We start from the raw sequence: 22,164 nt of genomic DNA on the forward strand, positions 1-22,164 counted from the left end.
GTGGGAGGAAGAAGCAGTCGGAGCAGGCGCGCCCGCGCAGGAGCGCTGTCGGGAGTTGCAGACGCTGAGGCTGAGTGGGTATGTGGTTATAGAGGTTCTTTTTTCAAAAAAAACCCACCACTTTTCAGTAAAGCTTTAAAGAAAAGTGTGTATTTTATCATGAAAGAAAACACACTTGTCATAATTAAGAGCTAAGAATGGCTACCCCTCACTTTGTACCCTGCACAAAGCAAAGTTCTTTACATTCCTATCACAGAGAAGCGCATTGTGGACGTTGTGTGGAAATAAATAAGGTATATCTTTTTAAGTCCCTGTGGCATAGGAAGAACGCAGGGATGTGCAGCTGGTGCGTGATGAGTGACAATCTGGCCGAGGCCACTCAGCTCCAAAGACTGATTTTTTTTTTTTTTTTTTTTTTTTTTCCTTGCCGTGTCTGTGGCATGAAGACGTTCCCGGGCCAGGGATCTTAATAGTGCCGCAGCAGTGACAACCGCGGGGTCCTTAATCCTTAACCCACAGCCACCAGGGAACTCCAGATGTGATATTCTCCCACCTTTTTTCTTTTTCTTTTTTTTTCTTTCTTTCTTTCTTTCTTTTTTTTTTTTTTAAGGGTCTCACCCGTAGCATATGTAAGTTCCCAAGCTCGGGATCTTTAACCCACTGACTGAGGCCAGGGGTTGAACAGGAGTCCTCATGGATACTTGTTGGGTTCCATACCACTGAGCCACAATGGGAACTGCCCCCCCCCTATTTTTTCTGCTGCTCCCTAGGCATATGGAAGTTCATGGGCCGGGAATGGAAGCCAAGTTGCAGCTGGGACCTAAGCCCACAGCTATGGCAATGACAGAACCTTAACCTGATGCACCACAGCTAGAATATCCAAGAATTCCAAGAGTCTCCAAGTCTGACATTCTTTTTTTGTTGTTGAAATCAATTAATTTTATTATATTTGTAGTTGTGCAGCCATCGTCATAACCTAATTTTACAGCATGTCCATCCCAAACCCCCAGCCCATCCCTCTCCACCAGGTCTGATATTCTTAACCAGTGTTTTTCCATTTAAAATTGTAAGGCATTTTAAAGAAAACTCTTAAGATTTCGTGTACAAATAATTAAAATTTTGGTGTTTATCTACCATTCTTATGTCCTGTTGTTAAATGTAATTCCACAAACATTTGGGGGGGGTGTGTGTGTTGACTTATTCATTCAACAAATATTTATTGCTATGGCCTATGCTCTGTTCTGTGAACTGAAAAAGATGGAGACTAATAATAATAATGATTCTGTTTGAAAATGTTTAGTCTGAAGTGCTTACATCTTAGTCAAGGAGAGATTTAAGTAGACAATTTGAATACATTCCTGCCTAAGAGCTCAGTGTAGAAGTCAGGGCTGGAGATGTGACTTAAACTTCACTCAAAATGTGAGGTGTTGCAAGCCATGGAACCAAATAAGATGATTTAGGGGAGATTAATGGAAGGATAAAGAAGAGTAGAGGACCTTGGAATGCTCCAACATTTAGCAGTAGCCAGAAAGGTGACTGGGAAAGAGAGTTAGTAAGGTGAGAAACAGACTAGTCCTGGCCTGGAAGCAGAGTCAGTAGCCAGCTGTGCTGAAAACTGAAGAAGGGGAGGTAGCTATTGGGCCTGACAAGGTAATGGTCACTGGTGACCTTGATAAGTACAGTCCAGTGTGGAGGAAAGGAAGAGAAATATGTATGGATTGAGGCGGGAAGCAGGTGAAGAAGCAAAGTATGTATGACAATATCATATTGTATTACCATTACAGCATCCACATTTTCTATGTCATCACAGAGTTGCTGTAAATATTTTTAATGGCCCCATAACATTTATGGATTTTATTTTTTTAATAATGAAATATGGTAGTGTCTGATGTTTGGTTGGCTTCCAGGAGGCTAATTAGCTTTTTTTCATTATTATTATTTTCTTTAGGTGGTTCTTCACCTTGTTGGATCAGAGATCCTTTAAGAAGGTCTAAGAAAGCTGTAGACCTCTTCAGAAAAATGCTAGTAAACTCATCCACACTAAAATGTGAAGATGATTTCAAAGAGAAGTCTGCAGTTACCTGAGGGTAAGAACCCCTACTCTAAGCAAGGTTCCCAACTTATTGCTAAAATTACCCCCAGATAATTGTGTTTTTTTCCTTCTCTGTTATTTATTTTTGGTCATGGCATTAATTGGGTAATAAGTGGAGAGAAAAATGAAATTCAGGGACACTAAAAGAACTAACACAAGTTATGTATTGCATTGTTACACATTATATGATCTTCCTGTGTTCAACTCTGGTCGAACAATTTATCAACACAGCATGGTGGTCAAGAGCAGAGACACTAGAACTAGATTGCCTGGGTTTGACTCCTAGACCTATCATTTATTAGCAGTGTGTGATTTTTAAGAAATTGCCCTCTCTGAGCATCAATTCCTTTTATGTAAAATGGAGATAATGAAAGGACCTACCTCATAGGGGGTTTTCATGCAGAGTAAAGAAGCTGTTGGATGAAAGGTGCCACGTACCATAACTGCACAACCTTTGACAAGTTACCTAATCTTTCTGAGACCAATTTTCTGATCTATTAAAAGAAGGTGATAATAATACTAATTTGTCAAGGAATTGCGTTGGTACACAGAGCATGGAATAAATATTTGCCGAATGGATACAGGGTCTACTATCGGGCTACCTGACAAGTTCCTTAAAGACAGAAACAGTGTACTTTTTCCACAATGTACCAATGAGTTCCTTGGGCTTGAGTTTAATGAATGTTTGTTGAACTAACAAAGCATACTATACTTAATTTAACCCTTACAAACTCAAGAGTAGTGTAATTCCTGCAGTGGATGTGGGTTGTGCCACGTGATTTTTAATTTTTCTCCCAAAGCTGTTTCTGAAGTTCTGTGGAATATCCAAAGCAGCCATGAAAAGCACCTTTTTGTACTTACAGATCTCCTTGCCCCCAGGTTCCGCCCCCTGTGCCAAAGCCTTAAATATCCCATATCATCCTCTGCTTCCTTGTAGCACAGTGGTTCTGCCTGCCCCATCCATTACAGCCAATTCACCTAGACACATAATTCTTTCATTCCTTCCTTCTTAAGCTTAATTGGGAAGTCTTGAAAGTTAAGTTTTGCTTGTTAACCTTTGTGTCCTTAGTGCATCCTGTAATTTAAAGCCCAGGGGACTATAAGAACACACGAGGATTTGGCCTAGCCTATACATGGAAGTGGGATCCAGAGAAGGCTTCCGGGTGGAGGCAACATCTAACCTGAGATCTGGAAGATGGATAAAAGAAAAGCTGGCAAGGGAGGAGTGTGGACACAAGTGGTGTTATCTAGGTAGAGGGGAAAAGAGAGGGAGCACTATATGAAAATGTTCAACATAGTCAAGTACAAGTTTGGTTATTTTTAGCTCTTAATCCAAAAGCCACATCCTGTCAAGTTAGCACTGGGCATTAGCATCTTCCTTAGTATCCTTGGGCTAAGACAAAGTAAAACATAAAAGAACAAAGTGAAAGACAGGTAGAGAGAGCCTCAGTTTCCTTAACTATAAAATGGGTGCAACAGAGAGTTCCAATGGGGCACGGCAGAAATGAATCCAACTAGGAACCATGAGGTTGCAGGTTCGATCCCTGGTCTCGCTCAGTGGATTAAGTATCCGGCATTGCTGTAAGCTATGGTGTAGGTCACAGATGTGGCTCGGATCTGGCATTGCTGTGGCTGTGGTGTAGGCCAGCAGCTACAGCTCCGATTGGACCCCTAGCTTGGGAACCTCCATATGCTGCGGGTGTGGCACTAAAAAGACAAAATAAAAAAAAAATAAAATAAAATGGGTACAACAATAATCCAAGGCTGTTGAAAGATTAATAAAATAGTGTACATGATGGTCAGGAAAGGGAGAAGTCTGCCCAGTGGGGCTCAGAGGATGCAATATATCAAACTGGGAATGATCCCGACATAGAACAAGAGACCAAGGAAGGGAGATCTCAAACCAAGTGAGTGAGTGAAGGGAAAAGAAGAAAGAGTGGCCAAGGAGGATATTCTAGAAATGCTTAATTGTAGTAGTAAGAGAAGCTCACCCAAAGATCTGTCTCTTCTTCTGAAAACCGTGTGTTGTTCACTGTTGTGTGTAAACTGGGAGGCAGCAAGAGCATGGCATTTGGATTCAGAAGAACACTGGGATGCCATTCTAGGATCTTCCATGCATTAGCTGATAACTGAAATAGTGACTTAATCTTTGAGCCTCAGTTTCATCATCTTTCTTTAAAAGCAATTTATTTATTTATTTTTTAGATAAACAGGTGAATTCTTTCAAACATTCAGAGAAGAGTTAACACCTGTTCTTCTGAAACTATTCCGAAAAATTGCAGAGCAAGGAGCACTACCAAATTCATTCTATGAGGCCATCATCACCCTGATACCAAAACCAGACAAAGATACCACAATAAAAGAAAACTACAGGCCAGTTTCACTGATGAACACAGATGCAAAAATCCTCAACAAAATACTAGCAAACCACATCCAACAATACATTAAAAGGATTGTACATCACGATCAAGTAGGATTTATCCCAGGGATGCAAGGATTCTTCAATATCTGCAAATCAATCAGTGCGATACACCACATTAATAAACTGAAGAATAAAAACCACATGATTCTCTCAATAGACACAGAAAAAGCCTTTGACAAGATCCAACACCCATTTCTGATAAAAACCTTTTAGAAAATTGGCTTAAAGGGAACCTACCTCAACATAATAAAGGCCATATATGACAAACCCAGAGCTAACATCATTCTCAATGGTGAAAAGCTAAAAGAATTCCCACTGAGATCAGGAACAAGACAAGCACGTCTGCTCTCACCACTACTCTTCAACATAGTTTTGGAAGTGCTAGCCACAGCAATCAGAGAAGTAAAAGAAATAAAAGGAATCCAAATTGGAAAGGAAGAAGTAAAACTATTACTATTTGAAGATGACATGAAACTATACCTAGAGAATCCTAAAGACTCTACCAGAAAAATGTTAGAGCTCATCCATGAATTTGGCAAAATCGCAGGATACAAAATTAATACACAGAAATCAACTGCATTTCTACATACTAACAATGAAAGGTCAGAAGGAGAAATTAGGGAAGCAATCCTGTTTTCCATCACATCCAAAAGAATAAAATACCTAGGAGTAAACCTAGCTAAAGAGTCAAAAGACCTGTACTCTGAAAACTGTAAGACACTGATGAAAGAAATCAAAGATGACACAAACAGATGGAAAGACATACCATGCTCTTACATTGGAAGAATCAATATTAGCAAAATGACTATACTACCTAAGGCAATCTACAGATTCAACTCAATCCCTATCAAATTATCAAGGACATTTTTCACAGAACTTGAACAAAATATTTTAACGTTTGTTTGGAAGCACAAAAGACCCAGAGTAGCCAAAAACATCCTGAGAAAGAAAAACGGAGCTGGAGGAATCAGGCTCCCTGACTTCAGACTATACTACAAAGCAGCAGTCATCAAAACCATATGGTACTGGCACAAAGACAGAAATAAAGATTAGTGGCACAGGATAGAAAGCCCCGAGTTAAACTCACGCACCTACAGCTAACTAATCTATGACAAAGGAGGTAACTCACGCACTTACAGCTAACTAATCTATGACAAAGGAGGTAAGAATATGCAGTGGAGAAAAGACAGCCCCTTCAATAAGTGGTGCTGGGAAAACTGGACAGCCACATGTAAAAGAATGAAATTAGAACACTCCCTAACACCATACACAAAAATAAACTCAAAATCAATTAAGGACCTAGGTATAAGATCAGACACTATAAAACTCTTAGAGGAAAACACACGCCAAGCACTCTCCAACATAAACCACAGCAACATCTTCTCAGATCTACCTCTTAGAGTAATGACAGTGAAAACAAAAATACATGGGACCTAATGAAACGTAAAAGTTTCTGCACAGCAAAGGAAACCCTAAACAAAACGAAAAGACAACCCACATAATGAGATAAAATATTTGCAAATGAAGTGACAGACAAGGGATTAATCTCCAAAATTTATAAACACCTTTTGCAGCTCAATACCAAAAAACAACCCCATCGAAAAATGGGCAGAAGATCTAAACAGACATTTCTCCAAAGAAGACATACAGATGGCCAAAAAACACATGAAAAGATGTTCAACATCACTCATTTTCAGAGAAATGCAGATCAAAACCTCTATGAGGTACCACCTTACACCAGCCAGAAAGGCCATCATCCAAAAGTCTACAAACAATCAGTGCTGGAGAGGGTGTGGAGAAAAAGGAACCCTATGACACTATTGGTTGGATTGTAAATTGGTGTAACCACTGTGGAAAACAGTATGGAGATTCCTCATAAAACTCAAAATAGAGCTACCATTTGATCCAGCAGTCCCATTCCTGGGCATCTATCCAGAGAAAACCATGACTTGAAAAGACACAGGTACTCTACCATTCATTGCAGCACTATTTGCAATTGTAAATCGGACATGGAAACAACATAAATGTCCATCAACAGAGGAGTGGATAAAGAAGTGGTACGTATACACAATGGAATATTACTCAGCCATTAAAAAGGAATGAAATACTGGCATTGGCAGCAACATGGATGGACCTAGAAATTATCATGCCAAGTGAAGTCTGTCAGACAATGAGACACCAACATCGAATGCTTTCATTGACATGTGGAATCTGAAAAAAGGACAGAATGAACTTCTTTGCAGAACAGATCCTGACTCACAGACTTTGAAAAACTTATGGTTTCCAAAGGAGACAGGTTGGGGGGTGGGGGGATGCGCTGGGGGTTTGGGATGGAAATGCTATAAAATTGGATTGTGATGATCATTGCACAACTGTAAATGTAATAAATTCATTGAGTGATATAAAAAATAATAAAAAAAAGCTCAAAAAATACTAAAACTAGTGAATATAACAAAAAAAGAAGCAGACTCACAGATACAGAGAACAAACTAATGGTTACCATGGGTAGAGGGCTATGTAGGGGTAGGGAGTTGGAGGTATAAACTCTGGGGCTACAAGGATATATTGTACAGCACAGGGAATATAGCCATTGTTTTTCTAATAACTGTAAATGAAGTGGGACCTCCCAAATTCTATAATTTTTTTTTCTAAAAAAAGAACCCCATCTCAACTTTTATCTATGTTCCACACACACACACAAAAACACACATCCATTTTGCATCTGGATATAGTATTGTGACCTAGTTCAGGCCAGCGAGATATGAGAGGGTGTTTTTTGTGTAACTTTCAGGTCATTCACTGAAGGATGAAGCCACTTGCCTTGGACCCTCTCTTTTTCCTCCCAGCTGGCTAGGAGATGGCATTGACCAGAGCACCCTCGGAAGCCAAGTGTGGAAGATGGCACAGTCCCCAGCTTTATTGTTATTATTATTTTTTATTTTATGGCTGCACCTGAAGCATATGGAAGTTCCTGGGCCAGGGATTGAATCTGAGCCACAGCTGTGACCTACACCTCAGCTATGGCAACACAGGATCCTTTAACCCACTGTGTGGGGCTGGGGATCAAACTCATACCTCTGCAGTGACCCTAGTCACTGTGGTCAGATTCTTCTCTTTTTTTTTCTTTTTTCTTTGTTTGTTTGTTTGTTTGTTTTTTTAGGGCCACACCCGAGGCATATGGAAGTTCCCAGGCTAGGGGTCAAGTTGGAGCTGCAGCTGTTAGCCTACACCACAGCCACAACAATGCCAGATCCAAGCCGTGTCTGCAGCCTACACCATGGGTCTCAGCAATGCTGGATCCTTAACCCACTGAGTGGGGCCAGGGATTGAACCTGTGGCCTCATGGATACTAGTTGGGTTTGTTACCACTGAGCCATGGCAGAAACTCCTATAGTCAGATTCTTAACCCGCACCAGAGCAGGAACTCCAGAGCCCCCATCTTTATTTTATTTATATAAGTTTATTTATTGAAGTATAGTTAATTTACAAGGTTGTGATAATTTCTGCTGTACAACACAGTGACCCAGTCATACATACACACATATTCATTTTTCTCAGTTCTTTTCCCAAATAGATTATCACAGAATACTGGGTAGAGTTCTCTGTGCTATATAGCAGGTCCCCATTCCAGATACCTCAGTGGGCCTCTGCCAATCCCAAATGCCCAGTTCATCCCTCCCACCCTTTGGTAACTGTAAGTTTTTCAAAGTCTGTGAGTCTGTTTCCATTCTGTAAATAAATTCATTTTCTATCCTTTTTTTTTTTTTAAGATTCAACATATTTGTGATATATGTTTGTCTTCACTGTCTAACTTCACTTAGTATGATAGTTTCTAGGTTCATCCATGTTGCTGCAAATGGCATTATTTCATTCTTTTTAATGGCTGAGTAATATTCCATTATATATATGTACCACATCTTCTTTATTCCTTTGTTGATGGACATTTGGGTTGCTTCCATGTCTTGGCTGTTGTAAACAGTGCTGCAATGAACATGGGGGTGCATGTATCTTTTCAAATTATGCTTTTCCCTGGATAGATGCCCAGGAGTGGAATTGCTGGATCATATAGTAGTTCTATTTTTTTATTTTTGAGGAACCTCTGTACTGTTTTCCATAGTGATTGCATCAGTGTACATTCCTACCAGCAGTGTAAGAGGAGTGCCCCCAGCTTTAGACTGCTCAGTTCTTGACTGTTACATGGGAGGGAAATAAACATCCATAAGCCACTATAAGCTCTTCTTGTTATCATAGCTTAGCTGGTATTTACTTCAGAGAGCACTAGAGCAAAGTAGGAAGGGTTTGCTATGTTATATAAGGTAATCAGGAAAGCAGAAACCCGAGGAAAGGGAGGGAAGGAGAGAGCTGTGGGGATGAAGATAATTAAGATGGAAGAACAGCAAGTGCAAAGGGTCTGAAGCAGAATTGAACTCCAGTCTGGTCCAGGAAGAGGCAGGAGTCAGCATGTCTAGAACACAGTGAGTAGGAGAGAAATTCAGAGGATCGGGAGCAGATCACACAGGGTCTTATAGCCCATACTAATAAATTGCTGAAATAGCCTCTCGGAGCTGCTGGGGTCCCAAGGCAAGGACAATGGAAAAAGAGTCCACAGAGGAGGACATCACCAAGTGTCTTGTGGGACCAGAGTAAGGAAGATTGCTCCCCCCTTATCGATCATCTCTTAGGTTGATTTATGCTTATATTCATGGGGAATTCCAGAGACAGAGACATTGTGATTTCATCATCTACTCTTAGACAGCTAAGTAAGCAAATACATTATTTATAGGAAATGCTGTTGGGGGTGGATGTATTTTCCAGAGATTCAGTGGGGATTTAACCGAAGTGATGAGTAATCCTCCACCAAAAATGACCACAACCCGGTGCCCAGGGACATCTCTGTCACAAGAGCTATGCAGTCATAGCATTCAAAGCATTCCTCATTTTACAGACTAGGCAAACCTAGAGAAATAAAATGGCTCACTTGAGATGACACAGTAAATTAATGGCAGAATTGGGAACTAAAATTTAATCCCCAATTTAATACCCTTTCCATTATAATTAACTTTACTTTGTGCCAGGTACAAAAGGTGATGGTTGATATTTCAAACTACAGACCAATCCTAATGACAGTGGCGCTGGGTTTTGTTGGGGGTATCCATTATTTGTCAGCAGCATATTTTCTTTCCTAATTATTCCTTACGCAAAGCAGAGTGGAATGAAAAACTGCCTTGATAGCACACAATCAGATAACCTAGATGGAAATAATTAGTGGTAATATGGCCTTTTATTTATAAAGGACTTGGAAGTTTTTAAAGACTTTAGCATCCATCATCTGCTCTTGTCCTTATGGCAGCCCTGCAAGGTAAGCAGGGTAGATATACTTTCCTTCATGTAGATAAAATAAAATAACCCCAGAGACAATAAATGTCTCAGTTGAGGTCATGCATCTTTGATTGATGGTATCAGACTTCCTTACTCCAGGTTCAAAGGACTTGTTGCCACACGTGTCCTTCCAGATGGTTAATAGCTGACATGCTATAGTTCCTCACTGTGTACCAGATTCTGTTCCAAGTGCTTTGCATATAATGATTCGTTTACTCTCTACAATGTAAATTCTATTATTATTATCCCCACTTACTGATGGGTAAACTGAGACACAGGAGACTGAGTAACTTACCCAAAGTCACATCGTTTCATAAAGCAGTCAGAGCTAGAACCTAAACATACACAGACTGTATTCAGAATCTGTGCTTTTGGCCACTGCACTATGCTACCTCTCTAGTTAGGACTTGGAAGCAACTTCATGATTCCGGTGGCTCATGGGCACACTCCAAGAGCCTTTGAAATTAAGTGCAGATACCTCATATTTCGAGTGACTGTCCTAACTAAGCCCTTCCTTTGATGTGTATGGCCACTCGAACTTATCTACTTCATAGATGTGATCAAGATTTGACTTTTTAGAGCATCCATCTGGGCGGGGTGGAAGAAGCATTGTGCATAGCCATAACTACTTTGGCATCGTTATTTAAACATTTTTACAGGTAGGAGTGAACTGCCTACTGTTCTGCAGAAGAATCAAAGCTGAAAAGTCATTATTCCACTCTCTTTTTCTTTAATTCGTGAGTAACACGTAGGAGTGTAGAAGACATACATAGTGTGTATCTATTCCTCTGGTAGCAGTACTTTAATTTCCTTTCAGGGAATCTCCTCTTTATTTATTTTCAGTCCTTGTGGGTTTCTTTTCTTTTCTTTTCTTTTTTATTTTTTGTATTTTTGGGGCGTTACCTGAGGCATATGGAGATTCCCAGGCTAGGGGTCGAATTGGACCTGCATCTGCAAACTACACCACAGCTCATGGCAACGCTGGATCCTTAACCCACTGAGCAAGGCCAGGGATTGAACCCAAAACCTCATGGTACCTAGTTGGATTTGTTTCCACTGCACCATGTAGGGAACTCCATCACTGCTTCTTAAAACACAGCATATTTCTTTTTTTTTTATTTTTAATTAATTTATTTTTTTATTTAATTTTTTATTACTCAAATGAATTTATCACATCTATAGTTGTATAATGATCATCACAATCCAGTTTCACAGGCTTTCCATCCCACAACCCAAGCACATCCCCGCACCCCCCAAACTGTCTCCTCTGGAGACCATAAGTTTTTCAATGTCTGTGAGTCAGCATCTGTTTTGCAAAGAAGTTCAGTCTGTCCTTTTTTCAGATTCCACATGTCAGTGAAAGCATTTGATGTTGGTGTCTCATTGTATGGCTGACTTCACTTAGCATGATAATTTCTAGGTCCATCCATGTTGCTAAAAATGCTGGTATTTCGTTCCTTTTAATGGCTGAGTAATATTCCATTGGAAACACAGCATATTTCTATTTGGCTTGTTCCTCTCTGCATTCAGTCTGAGTTTAGGAGTTCAGGAGAACTGAATTTATCATAATTCTTAATATTTAGATGTTAGAGGGTAAATTAATCTTTTAAAATTATGCTGGATTACAATTCCATGTTTTCTTATAAGAGGAGATGCCTGTAGCATGTTTACTTATTAACAAACATTTACTGAGGGTGCACTCGGAGTCTGGTGTTGTATTTGTTTGCTGTTGCTGCAACGGATTACCACAAACTTAGTTCCTTAAAGTGGTGCAGTAAAACAGTTCAGTTCTGGAAGTCAGAGTCAAAAGGGGCCAGCCAGCTGTACTCCTTCTGAAGGCTCCAGGGACAGTCTGTTTCCCTTTCTCTTCCAGTTTCTTAAGGCTGCCAGCCTTCCTTGGCTTATGGTCCACATCACTCCACCCTCTGCTTCCATTGTCACCTCTCCTTCTGTCCCTCTCATTGCTTTCTCTGACACTTCTAGCTCCCCTTTAAACCTCTCCATGTGGCTTGTTTTTCCATTCAGCCTGGTAGTCTACAGTATCCAGACTTCTTACATGGTGGTTCAGGGTTTGTAGATTTGTATCTATCAGGATGGAAGACATCAGGAAGGAAGACAATCTTTAAGGCCATTTATGAACAAACCTTAGAAGACACAAAGCTTCATTTTGCCATACTCCTTTGGTGGAAGCAATCATAGGCCTACCTGGATTCAAAGGGAAGGGAGATAGGCCACATGCCTTGATGGAAAGAATTTCAAAGAATTTGTAGTTACATTTTCAAAACATCCAAATGGACTTCCCAAACATGAGGGGGTTTTTTTTTGGTATGTTTCACCTGCCTTGGCCTGGAGAAGTCTCTGAATTTGGCAGTGGTTTCCTATAGGCTTCTGAGTTGGATCGTAGCAGATCTCTGGCTCTGTGGCAAAAAGCTAGTGGGGATCCCCATGAACTTTGCTTCTCAATTCTTTCTACTAGTTCTACGAGCACCTAATTTCCTGTATTAAATACCTTCTACTTGAAATACCTAGAGTGACCTCTGTTTTCCTTATAGGAATCTCATAGGTTCAGACTTCCAAGTCTGCTCCCTTAAATGCTGTCTCTCGCAGTATTAACCTTCACCACTTTTCCCATGTTCCCAGACTGCTGCTCCCTCCCAGCCCACCACATGCCCACACACCTAGCATGCCCTTGCGAAGGGAGACAGTTCTGCTTCTTTTTGCTCAGAAAAAAAAGAATATATTAGGTATGACCTCCCTCAGCTATCCTCTGCACCCAACTGGAGCTGTAGCTACCCTTTTAATTTCTTTCTGCTCCATCTTAAAAGAGCTCTTCTATATTTCTGGGGGATAGGGAGTAAAGATAAGACTTTTTTATGTGGCACATACCTTTTCAAACTAATTTTCTGCCACTTCCTCATATGTACCAGTACAAATTACAGTCAACTAACTATACTAATAAACAAAAATGTGAAATTGTTACTGCAACAAAAGACCCCAAAATCTATAGTGGCTCAAACACAATGAAAGTTTATTTCTTGCTCAACCAGCAGTGCTGGGCAGGTGAATGATCAATGCGGCAGACCCTTTTCTACTTAGGACCCACATTGATGGAGACCCAACCATTTTCAACATGCACTTTCCAAGGTCACCCTTTCTAAGCATCCAGGAGGGGAAAAGCACGTAGGAAACATATATAGGGAGTTTTTATGGGTCAGGCCTGGAAATAGTGCATGTCTTTTCCGCTCACATTCCATTAGCTAGAATTCAGTTGCTTGGCTTCACAGAACTGCAAAGGAGGCTGGGAAATGGAGTCTAGCTCTGTGTCCAAGAAGAAGAAAAAAATATGTTTTTGGTGAATAGCTATCAGTCGCTCTTCAATAGCTATCAGTTCAGCTTTGCCACTTCTAAATTAAGTGTATAATAGCATCTCCTTCCTTGGACAGAGGATTAAAGGTGTTGTAATACAAACCTTAGAGCATGGCCTGGCACATAGTCAGCATCCATTCATAACCATCAAAGTTATCTGTTGTTGTTATTATTATTATCATCATCATAATCATCCTTAGAGACTCAGCTTAAGCATTATTTCCTGTGTGAAGCTTTGGTTCTCCCGTTCCCCTCCTGCCCATTATAACTGTCTGTTTTATGATTGGTCCATAGTCTACATGTTTCTTGAGGGAAAGGAATGTGTTTATTTTATTTTTCAAGGGCCTAGCATAATCCCGGGGATATGATAAGTATTCACTAAATATTTATTGAAGGAGGAAAAGAGGAAGTGATGGAGGAAGGAAGGAAGGAAAAGAGGAAGGAAGGGAGGAGGGAGGGAGAGAGGAAGAAAGAAAGGAAGGAAGGAAAGAAGGAAGGAAAACCATGGAAGGGTCAACATGTTGTCATGGGTGGATTCATCAAAGGGCAGCCTGCTAAACTGCATAGTGGCTTCACTTGACGCCATACCCCAGCTCCCAAAGTGTCTGAGCTCCTCCCAGCTTGGGGACCAAGGCTGTTTGCATACCCTTCATGCTCTGCCTTGGCTGATCCTTGTGCACCACCTCACATCCTCTCAGCCTAGCTTTACTCCAGCCTTTGCTGCAGCCCTGAGCTGCCTCCTCACCTCAGGGGCACTGCCTTATTCTGTCCTGGAACTGCTCTCACTCCACTTCTTTGGACACCTGCAGAAATGTATTTTGACTTTCACATATGCAAACTTGCGGGTTCGAGGGAGTTGGCATCTCAAGGAGCAACTCAACCGCTGAGGGATGGGAGCTGGTGGATAAATATTCCTTTCCTCCTGTGCTTCGGCTTCTGACAGGGTGACCAGCTTGTCCTGATTTTGGCAGGATTTTCCTGGCTTTCACACTGAGAGTCCCACATTGCAGGAACTCCCTAATTCTGAAAGGCATTCCACAAGACTCCCCGTGGGGTTCCAGTGGGGCTCAAGTCCCAATTGCCCAGAGTTTGGTAACATACCCAGATTGCCTTTCCCTACTTACCTCCATGCAAGGCCCTGTCCCAGGCTCTGCTTTATGTTGGTCTTGAAATTGGGTGGCCTTGAGCTTCCCTGTGCAGTGACAAGTGTTTCCAGTTCTAGAAAACTTAAAAAGGCAGAGGCCGAGGCAGAGCAAATGAGTCAGGGCCCCAAACAGCCCAATTATCACTTTCCTGGTGTTACTACAGAATTAATCTGGAAGATACAGTATCATTTAAAGGTATCATCAAGACATGTTTATTATAAGGTTTAATTGCTCAAACAGCAAAGTATTAAAGAGAATTGCAGACAGACAGGAGACTTAGCTTTATTTCTCCTTCTGGTATTTAAAATTCTATATGATCTTTGTCACTCTTCTTCTCTGTGGGCCTTAGTTCCCCATCTGTAAAATGTGAAGGTTGGACTTGTCCCTACCAGATGTCTTAGCCTCGGCTGCTGGAATTACTCATGGGGTGGTGTGTGGGGAAGCAGAGGCTGGGGGCAGGGGGAAGAGGGGGAGTGTCAAAAGTTCTAGCGACTATGGAGGGACAGGGGCTGGGGTCCATACCTGCATCAGTAGGGGAGTACATGTTGCAGAAAGATTTTATGAATAGATCTTGGTGGACCATGAAGAACCCCTAATTCATTTCCCAATTATTCTTAAGATTGAACAATTAATCTCAAGCCCTCTGTCCACAATGCCAACTAGACAAGATTTCAGGGCCACGAATATTTGCCTCTAACTTTTAAGAAAAATCTTTGTAATAACTGAGGGACTTGAGCCCATGACCATGACTGCCAGATTGAAAATCCAGTGAGTAGTGTATTGGAATGCCTTGTACCTACTTGTAAGAGCCAAATATTCAAGAATTTTGTGAGCCAAACAACCGGTGGTTTGAAACCAGCCTTGAGAGACATACTGACAACCTAGAAGTTGGCAAATGCTAACACTGGGGCTCCCTCTGCCCCCTGAGCTGGTTTACTAGCCCATCACTGCTTTGAGCTTTGACCACCAGTAGCATCTTATCCAGGACTGTGGCTAAATTAAATATGAGTGTCTTCAAAAGAATTTTTTTTCCCCCTGCTTTTTGGTTTGTGGACACAATGAGCAGAGTCATGGAAACCTGTCTTTCTCTCTCCCTCAACAGAAGCCTTCCCTAGAGATTCTTTGAATCTGAAAGATGCAAATTCCTGCAGAGGCGTTGGGCAGGATTCCACACCCTCAGGCGCTGCAGGTCCTGACAGGGACTGGGCCCTGCCTGGAAACTCTCAGAACCACATCAAGATGTCATGCTGCTGTTTCAGGGGAGTCTGTCCTCATGAATTGCTTCTTTGGGGGACTTTGGGCAAAACTGGAAGGATTTCAGAAGCCTGTTTAGAATCCTTGCTGTGCCACTTGGTTGCTCTGTGATGGGGCAGGTTACTTAACCTCACTAAACTACTTTTTTTTGCTTTTTAGGCCCACACCCTCGGCATATGGAGGTTCCCAGGCTAGGGATCTAATCGGAGCTGTAGCTGCTAGCCTACGACACAGCCACAGCAATGCCAGATCCGAGCCGTGTCTGCGACCTGCACCACAGCTCACAGCAACCACAGATCCTCAACCCACTGATCCAGGCCAGGGATCGGACCCACAACCTCATGGTTCCTAGTTGGATTCGTTAACCACTGAGCCATGACGGGAACTCTCTCACTGAACTTCTTATATGTAGACTGAATAATGCCTACTTGAGAGGGTTTATGGGTTTACCAGAAGCTAAGGAAATTGAAGCATTAAGACACCTCATTTATATGGCCTTTCAGGGGGTGGGGGTGGGTGGGGGGTTTGCTAGGCCTGTTGTATTTCTAATCTTATAAGCTAAAAGACCCGCTACCCCCACCCCAAAGTGTATAATCTTCAGAGACTCACACAACTTGGATCAGCTCCTGCTTATGGAGAATGAAACATGTAATTCATGTAAAACGTTTGGCCCAGGGTCTGGCCCATGGTGAGGGCTTCATTAACAGTCCCTGTTGTATAATAATGCAAGTACTTTCGCTCCATCTCCCAACATCTCACCTCATTTTCCTCCACTCCCTAAGTGTCAGCCCCTGTCCACGTTCTGATCATCGCTTGCTCCTCCTCCACCTGCCACCTTGGCTTCTTGCCAATCACTCACCACTGGGCCAAACTTACTCTGTGAGGTGAAGCATGCAGGGCCTCACTGCCCCAACTTTAACGATGGGAAAACAATGTTTAGCCATTACGTTCTTCATCTCCTTGTGATGAGACGGCCAGGAGAGACCATAAATAAATTGCCCCGAAGCTCCTTGGTGTGACGGGGAATCAAGGTCATATTAGTACTTAACAAAACATCCAACAGGACAGGAAAACAAAGAGCAATTGAGGCAACGCTGTGATGCTTTGCCAGTTGTTAAAATAAAAGGCCGATTGTCCGTCAGTCATGATGTAGAGACGCTTCCCTTAAGAGCATGTGTATCTCAGAATTATCAAAGAGCTCTAAGTCACCCGAATAATGGGCTTCTACCCCAGGCAGAGGGAAGGTAAGCCACATGGAGTCTTAAGAGACGCAGCACGTAGCACTGCAGTTGTAACAAGAATTGCAGAGCCATTAATCTTTTCTCAGGGTGGGTTAAAGGAATGCGTGGCATGCCGTGAGCCTGATGTGTACCCCTTCTCTGAGCTGGAAGAAAGGACCTTGACTCAGATGCACTTAGGTGCAGCCATTGCTGACTGTTGTATACAAGGCGCTCTGGGTGGTGACAAGTAAAACCGTTTCTCTGGGGCTTTCTATTACACAGTGCTGGAGGCTGTCCAGACAGGTGGAGAGACTGTAGCCATTGGGATCAGAGGAACCTGATTTAATACTGGCTCTGTTTTGTACCAGTATATGATTTAGGCTATTTATGCAACCTCCTTGTGCCTCAAGTTTCCTCATCTGTAAAATGGGAATAATACCCCTCACCTTGCAGGATTGCTGAAACATAGCAAGTATGTAATAAATGTTCATTTTCCTACCCCCTTCTGAAAGTATGGAATCCAAGTGCAGTTTTGGTACTCTCAGAAAGTAGCTTTTCTGAATCTTGTATTATTTTAGTAATTGAAACATTATATCTTGTTACAAAAGCAGTATATTTTGGTGGCATGATAATTAGAATATTTAGATAAGCAAAAAGAAAAAACTAAAAAGATTACATGTAATTCTAATATGTAGCTGTAGTGTTCTGTTAAAAATACTTGGGGGGTATCCTTCCAAAACATTTTTTATGCCTTTAAATACTTGTGCTATTAAAAATTATTATATAGGAGTTCTCTGGTGGCTTAGTGGGTTAAGGATCCATCATCATCACTGCAGTGGCTCTGGTTACTATTGTGGCGTGGGTTCAGTCCCTGGCCTGGGAATTTCCACATGCTGTGGGTGTAGCCAAAATATTTTAAAAAATTATTGTGTAATACATATTATTTTATAAGCTGCTTTTTAAAAAGACAATAGATCTTATTTTTAGGAACCCTTGAGAAAATCTCTCCTGAGAAGCCAGATAACAATTCTTCCTTGTCATGGGAAGCAGTTGAGATTAACTCACTATTACAATTGTCTATTGTTATTAAGTAAGTTATACCAGAATTTCTGCACCTTTTTCCCAGACGAAGGCCATATAATTGCTTTAATGAAAAAAAAACAAGTAATATTTACAAATTTCATTCTCGAAGCCCCTTTGTTTAGAAATCATGTTTGTTTGTTTGTTTTTAGCAGTTTTATAAAAACTAGAAAGAGGGAGTTCTCATTGTGGCTCGGTGGATTAAGAACCTAACATAATGTCCATGAGGATGCGGGTTTGATCCCTGGCCTCTCTCGGTGGGTTAAAGGTCCAGTGTTTCCACAAGCTACGGAGTAGTTACGGATACAGCTCGGATCTGGTGTTGCCATGGCTGTGGCGTAGGCCTGCAAGCTGCATGCAGTTCCTCTCAACCTCTAGCCTGGAAACTTCTATATGCTGCAGGTGTGCCTGTAAATAGAAAAAAACAAAACAAAAAACCCAAAAAACCCCTCAAAACCTAGAAACTTATCCCTTTGTATTCACCACAAAGCAAAAAGAGGTTTGTGATTGGATATTGTCTTCGCTCGAGCTGCTATAAGAAAATAGGCCGGGAGCTTTAAACAACAGATGCTTGTTTTCTCGCAGCTCTGGAGGGTACCTGCAGATTTGGTTCCTGGGGACAACTCCATTCTTGGCCTGCAGATGCCTGCCTTCCTGCTGTGTCCTCAGTGGTGAGAGAGCGTGAGCTTTGATCTCTTCTTCTACTTATAAGGACATTAATCTGATCATGGGGCTCCACCCTCATGACCTCCTCTGAACCTAATAACCCCCAATACCATCGCACTGGGAGTTACAGCTTCAACATATGCGTGATGGGGGAGGGTGGGAACATTCAGACCATAGCAAATATGGTTCCAGCCCCACAACTTCTGCCCTAGAGAAGACAATACCCCTACCCTCCATCATCCGTCTTCTGGGAAAAAATAAATGGATTGATTCAGGCAACCAGGCTATTGTTTGGATGCTCGAGGAATATCACCCCTGGCTGAGAGATAGAAGCAGTGCAGATACCATCTGACTATTGCTTAGTGAAGTATTTCATAGAGAACCAAGGCAGAGTGGTGTCTGTGGGAGTCCACCTGCTGTCTCTCATGCCCTCAATATTGTTCTCATTGGAAGAAAACAAGAATCAAAATAAAATCTTGCCAAGAGAGGAGCTATATTCCTAATTGGGGCAAGCTTTACACTCATCCTGACTATCTTTCCATAACAATAGATATAATGTTTGCAGAGTTTGCAGTTGTACACACTGTGCCTCAGTTTCTCAGACAGAGATGGGGATTAAGAGAGAGAGATCTAACTACTTACAAAATGCCTACCCCTCAGGTATTGCATCTTATTATCATCCAACAAAGTATTGTTCAGGTGCCTACTGTGTTCCAGGTACTATTTTATGTACTAAGGATACTCTGGTAAATAAGACAGGTGGGTTTCTCTTCCCATGCCGCTTAAATCCTGTTATTAGCTGACATCAATTACATTTATAAACTAATTGCTGATGACTCTAACACTTCCACTTGGTGATGCATCAGAAGAAAGCTGAGGGGGAATTCCTGTTGTAGCTCAGTGGGTTAAGGGCCTGATGTGGTCTCTATGAGAATTCGGGTTTGATCCCTGGCCTCGCTTAGTGGCTTAAGGATCTGGTATTGCCACAAGCTGTGGCATAGGTCACAGTTGCGGCTGTGGATCCGGCATGGCCGTAGCTGTGGTGTAGGCCGCCAGCTGCAGCTCTGATTTGACCCCTAGCCTGGGAACTTCCATATGCTGCAGATATGGCCCTAAAAAGAAAACAAAGAGGAAGCAAGGTGAAGGACCCCATAACACAAACAGGGAGATCTTTATGGAATGTCATTTTCACTTGTGAATTTAAAGGGGAAAGAATGTCACTTTTACAAATTAAAACAAGCCTCATGAAACTGCAGCTTAAGTTTTTAACAAAATTATCAAGGAAATGTGAGGCTATACAAATATTTCTTGTGTGCAGCATCTGCTCACCCCTACAGCCCTGATGACATATGGATGAGAGCTGGCTCTCATCTGTGTGTTAGGGCAATTTTGGTGGAGCTGTTTGAGAACTGCTCTTCAGTTTATATTTCCTCCTTTGTCGAGTTGTTGAGAGGATTAGATGAGGTGACCCATGTGAGATGCCTAACACTGGCCTGACACTTAGGAAATTTTCCATGCGTGCTAGATTCCTTTCCTGCCTTCGTGCCTCATGACAGTGTTCTGAAATATCCACACGTTTCAAAATCAGACAGACCAGGGTCTGAACCCTGGCTGATCACTGATTTTTTGGAGCATCTCCAAGCTTCATTTTAGATATGAGGATGTCTCTTTCTGGGTTAGGGTGCCTCTCCTTACTTCCTTTAGGGCTCTGGCTCATACCGCTAGACTTTAGAAGAGAGAGGAGAGAGAGGGAGCAAGTGAGCAAGTCTTTGTTAAGAAGAGCAGAAGTAATTCAGACCATGTGCACAGCAGATCATCTAAATAGGCCAGTATGAGCAAGTGATCGGTTTGTCTTGTGGCTGTTTTTCTCCAAGGCTGGGGATGAAAGGGCTGTTTCCTTCATCCCCATCTCCTAAGAAGAGGATTCCAAGCCCCTTTTCTTCCCTACCCAAAGACTGCCCCTGGCTCCACCAAAAGGAAACTGGATGGCTCCTATTTGCTAATCGCCTGAGTCCTAGGCTGGAAAGTGAGACCTTGAAGTGCAACAGAGGGATGAAAAGACTGATGAGACTTTGGGAGAAGGAGGAGAGAAAGCATCCAGAGGGAAAAGTTCCCTTATCCCAGCTGATGGGGGTGGGGCAAGGACTGGTATAGGGAGTTCAGGGGAAAACCTCTGTGTGGGCTTGATGAGAGTAGTCCAAGGTGAGAACCCAGGGAGGATGAGGTCCCATGCTGGATGGAATATAACCGCCCCCCATTCCCCTACCCCCTGCCTCCACTCTCCTCGCCCTTATTTTTCTTTCTTTCTTTCTTTTTTTTTTTTTTTTTTTTGCTTTTTAGGGCCACACCTGAAGCATATGGAGGTTCCCAGGCTAGGGGTCGATTTGGAGCTAAAGCTGCAAGCCACGCCACTACCACAGCAACTCGGGATCCGAGCCACATCTGCATCTGTGACCTACACCACAGCTCATGGCAGTGCCAGTTCCTTAACCCATTGAGCGAGGCCAGGGATCGAACCCACATCCTCATGGATCCTAGTCGCGTTCGTTAACTGCTGAGCCATGAAGGGAACTGCCTCATCTCCCTTCTTAAAGGTTCAGGACCTAAGCGCTGAGAGTACTCTGTTGCCACTCCACCCACCACTTCTGTAATTTGACTAGTTTACTGAATGGGCTGAATTTGGTGGCATACAACTTCTTCTAGCCAACATCATGCTCTAGTAAATTCGGTAATAATTATGACTGCCTTGAACATGCATGCCTCTACCTCGAATGCTCTCTTACCCTTCTCTTCATGATTAGCTCTTATTAATCCCTCTACAGTCAGATGTGGCATCATCTCCAGGAAACTTTCCTTGACCCTCCCTTGAGCTTCTGTAAGGCATCTCTGCCCTATAGCTGCATGAGTATGTTACGCTCCTTGAAGGGGAGGTATAGTCTTATTTATCTTTTTATCCTCGGGATATAGTCCAGACCCAGCCTAATAGATAATAGCTATTCTGATTTTGGCATTTATTATCCTTCTTATCTTTGGTCAAAAATGATAATACAAGCACCCCAGTTATGCATATTTGCAGATGGAGTTCCCTGGGAAGCAGACATAAAGACAGAGTTGTATGTGCAGAAGGTTTATTGGGGAAGGCTGCTATGATCAATACCTCTAGAGTAATAGATGAAGCAAGATGTGGCAGAGGATGAAATTGGGCTACAGGGCTGCTACAACAAAGGCCTAAGAGAGTCCCTTTGGAGCCAGGATGGCCCTGCAGAGTTATTCTGAGTTGTCTTGCATTGGAGCAAAGGACCAAGCCTTTTTGCTACAGTGTCAATCTGTCAAAACATGCAGGCTGCCCCTGAGAAGGGGGCATGGTCTTTGATGAAGAGGCTCTCTTCAGCTGACCTCGGTGTGAACTATTAGCCATCTTGGCCTTCATGGCTGAGGGAAGGCGAGCTTCAGTCCTGCAGGGGAGGTGGGGTGGTGCTCGCCAGCATCCATCATCGTGCACATCTGGCGCTGTCTGGATTCACCTGCTTTATATAAAGG

General features: G+C 42.3%; 1 long non-coding RNA gene across 1 annotated transcript; it reads left to right on the top strand.

The window, feature by feature from the left end:
- On the top strand, nucleotides 10–4,494 carry LOC102164671. Its single transcript, XR_303603.3, has 3 exons — nucleotides 10–78; nucleotides 1,949–2,087; nucleotides 4,298–4,494. It is a non-coding gene; the product is annotated as an uncharacterized LOC102164671 (long non-coding RNA).

This window comes from Sus scrofa, chromosome 5 (assembly GCF_000003025.6).
Source record: "Sus scrofa isolate TJ Tabasco breed Duroc chromosome 5, Sscrofa11.1, whole genome shotgun sequence".
Taxonomy (NCBI): domain Eukaryota; kingdom Metazoa; phylum Chordata; class Mammalia; order Artiodactyla; family Suidae; genus Sus; species Sus scrofa.